Genomic DNA, 4,221 nt, shown 5'->3' with positions numbered 1-4,221 from the left:
GTGAAGGTTCTGTGTGGCCTCCTGCTGCCCTCTCTCAGGGCGTGTTTCCAGAGGTCCTGTCCTCTGGTTTGATCCGTGACAAGCAGATGACCTTTCCCCAAGTCAGGTGTCGGGCTCTGTAACATCATGCTCTTGCAGCGTGTCAAAGCAACACGCCTCACCTTCAGCGACTCAGGAGTGCAGCCTCACGGACAACCGCAAATCTGTTAGCAGGAGATGTAAAGTGAGGTTACAATGGTGGGACTACTACACAATAACAGCAAAGTAGCTGCACAGACTCCAAAATGGAGGATGATATTTGGATGTTTATTTTGATTATGACTGATAATGCAGATTAGTAAAGAAGGGCCTTGTGGCCTGTGAATCTTTTCGTGCTGGTTACGATGCTGGTCATTCATTGAAACTGTACTGACAACACCACTGGACAACACAATGGAATATTCTAGTCTAGATTTGCTGTCATAGTTCAGAAGATACTGATGCCTTCTGTGTATATACAAATAACTCTGAAATTACATCCTCCTTACTTCATAACTGTGTTATGCTAGGTCTTCCTATACTGTCTTATGACCTTCGTGAGTCATATAAAGACAGAGGCCACATACAGCCCTCTGAGCCATGCTGCGTTCTAATTAACACTGCGTGCTCGAGGGAATGTCATCGTTTCTGCGTTGTCTTAAATGTCTCAGTAGGAGTGAGCTTTTTCTTCCTTTCTGAAAGGTTGGCACTAAAGGCGTGACCATTGACAACTTTGCATGGATAATTAAATCTTGGTCTTAAAATATAGATGTACAGATGGGGAGTACAGTAAAAATGCAAATCCCTCACCTTTAACCCCCGTGGGCTTGACAGTGACGCGGGTTCGCGCGCAGGTAGGGCCCGTAGTGAGACGAGCTCCGGCAGGTGAGGGGCTGCCGTGGCCGTATGGTAGCGCTCCTCCCCGTGACAGCTTGTCATTGGGAGACGTCTGCCATGTGGATGTCTCTCAGCCTGTCTGTGGGCTGAAGGATGACCCCTCCAGATCGCTGGGGCTTCACCGGGACCTGCCATCACTGTCTCTCAGCACTCGCCTTGACAGCAGACACGCCGTCTGAGACACATCAGCCATGTCTACAGGTAGGTCTGCCCCAAGCGCTCAGCGATGGGCCATGTCAAGGGCAGGGGCGGGGCAGCTGGTGGGGGGGAAGGGGGGGTCTACTCCCACTAAAGGTGCACGAGCGTGTAAACAGGATGGAAGGTTTTGTTTTGAAATGTGTTCTGAATGTGATATGATGAGCAGATGCGTAACCGTTATCATAAATGTCGGTTTTCTATGGTCTGCTGCATGTTTTGAGAGTTTGGAGTGTTGTGATGGCGTTGAAGACTCTAGGTTGTGTGTTTGTGTAAAGGTGAAAGGTGAAAGGTGAACATAATGAGGTTTGGAGGATATTTCCACAGCATATTCTTCAACTATGACATAAATGCATTTTTGCAATTAACTGTCCTTGTTGATGGGGTAATTTAGCTTGATTTGTGACTGTTTTGGAGGGCAAAATATCTATCAGTTTCTCCACAAGAAGCATAAAGCAGATATCACCAACACTTTTCCTAATACATAATTTTGTATAAAAAAACGTTAAGAAGCTAAAAAGACAAATGAGACCGGAGGACGTCTGTTCACTCTGACTTCACCAACGCAAACAGGAGCAGTGATTGATCTTCCGGAGCACTAACTGTAATGGAGATTTGGGAGCAGATCTGATAATGCCTTGCATACAAAAACGTTATGATTTGGAATGCTATGGTTTTCTAAATCTATATAATCACAGGTGTCCCAGAAATGTACGCCTAAATAACTACAATAGAAAAAGTGTATTCATGCTAAAACAAATCTACCTAATCTTGAGCTACAGAATATGGGTGTGGAATATACAGTATAATCTAGGAAATTAATGTTAAAATTAGTATGGAAATGAGTGTCAAAAAAATCCATACCTCTACAAGTTAAAAAAAATCAAGAGTGCATTTTCCCAAGAGAGACCGAAACATCAATCAGTTCCCAACAGCTAAGTAGAAATTGGTCTGTTAAAAAACTCCCCAGTGTCTAATAATATCCAATTTACAAACATTAACATCCAGTTCCCTGTTTCTCCCTCTTTCTCCCTGGTGTCCAGTTTCTCCCTGTTTCTCTGTGTCCCACTAAACTAATACCTCTCTGAGGTATGACCCCAGTAACTGAGGTCCACGTGTAGCTGCCACAGCCGTATTCTCCAAACAACCATCCTAAGACAATTTAATACCCTTGTAATATCCTGAAAGAACAACACACAAGGATGCTGTCATGTTAATGAAACACAATTAGCAACCACACAAACACACACACACACCAATTCTACTCTGAAAATGATAGTCTCTGTATTTCACAAGTATTCATTAGCATGTTATTGATATCTATATTTGCTCATGTTAATTGACTCTAAATCAAAGAGCATTTTCTTATAAAGTTTAGCTTATCTTAACAGATATATGAACATGATATATCTGAACATAAACAGACTGCGACGGGATGTTAAATAATGATAATATTCTCTGTCTTGAGGAAGTTCAATTAAGAAAAACAAATATAAACAACAGCAGTTCACTGCAATAGAAGTCGTAAGAACATAGTTGAAGAGATCTACAAACAACCGTTAATCATCACGAAAACACGACAAAGGCGGACTGAAAAGGAGCCCAATCTGTTGTGATGTGACCGCATCCTCTCGTGCCGACAAGACGTTAGACTGGCTGGACATATTTGCATGCTCAGCGCTGTTTGTCTGCAGTCATTCATCACCGTCTCGGACGTATCGGAAGCATAAACATCCGTCAGCAACCTTCTGTCAATGGATCTGTTTTTATTTATTTATTTTTAAATAACACCAGAATCATTTCGTGTCCAGAGCCCACGCAGCGGGCCACTTATTTCTACATGCACTGAGAATTTGGCGCCTTCTCTGCCAGAACCCATCCACACTCCACCGGGAGAACAGTTAATGACAACGGGAAATGATGACTCGAGCTCATTGATATGAACGCGCTGAATATTTAGTGTCTAGCAATGTGATTTATAACGGATAGAACAAGATGACTGTTATTCACTCGCGTGGCACAGAACCGCCAATGACACAACAGCATCTCAGGTGTGGGAGGAAATAAAGCGCTCGCGTGTTCCTCTGCGCGAGGGGTTGGCTTGCTCCTTCACGCTGACCCCCAGAATCAGATCGGATGAGTTTATTCTCCGCAGAGCTGTCTTGTTTGTGGTGCGGTTCCATCAGTAGCCAGTCATGTCACGCATTCGCACCGGAGAAGCGCGGATAGGCAGACGAGTGCGTGTGTCAGTTGCGATGACACGCGTGCCACTTTCCTGCGCAACTGCGGGCGACGCGCTCGTGTCACGTCGCTGAATGCACGTGGCCCCGGGGCGCGTGGCGCTCAGTCCGCGCTCGTGACGGTGACGTATCAGCAGGCAGGACTGCGGCGGCGCGGGAGCGATGAGCGACTGAGTGACTGACGGCGCTCGAGGTTTTTCTTTCGCGCCTCATTCGTACAATCTCCAGCTGCCTCATCAAACGTCTCCAAGTCGTTATGACATCAGTTAGATTTAATCGCCATGATGGGTCGGACTTCAGATGCGGTGTATATTGTTTGGCCTACAACCCAACATTTCATCTCTCACAGCACAAGTGAACCGAATGAGAAAAGACATTTGGTTTTTTTTTATATAGTTAACTCAACAGTTTGATTTTAAATTAAAAAATATTTAGAATATGGAATTAGGCTGCAGGTTTACTTGCACACACCGTCGTTTTCAACTAGCGTTTCCGTAGTAAGTCTGAAAATGTAATTAAGCTAATGCTAAGTATTTACCACAAAAGGCGACGACAGCATGAGTTCATAAAGTCAAAATCAATCACGCGCCCCTGGCCACAAATAAAAAGCATTATAGCGCCCTCTGCTGGATAACCTGAATAGAAAAAGACGTTTCTGTAAAATATAGAACTAACAAATCAGTATAAGAACAATAGGCAACCTAATATGACCTGCAAATTATACATCTCCTGGATATACTCGTCTAAAAAGTGCACGTTCATCTGTGTTGTTTTACCAAGTCTCGAGTTCAAACGTTATTCAGCACGTGATCAGGTTTACTGTTTAAAAGGGCAGTGTTTCGAGGACAAGAATCACTCTTCATGTAACATG

This window comes from Brachyhypopomus gauderio, chromosome 2 (assembly GCF_052324685.1).
Source record: "Brachyhypopomus gauderio isolate BG-103 chromosome 2, BGAUD_0.2, whole genome shotgun sequence".
NCBI classification, from domain to species: domain Eukaryota; kingdom Metazoa; phylum Chordata; class Actinopteri; order Gymnotiformes; family Hypopomidae; genus Brachyhypopomus; species Brachyhypopomus gauderio.
The sequence above is the reverse complement of the archived record's forward strand: the minus strand, read 5'-3'. Positions refer to the sequence as shown.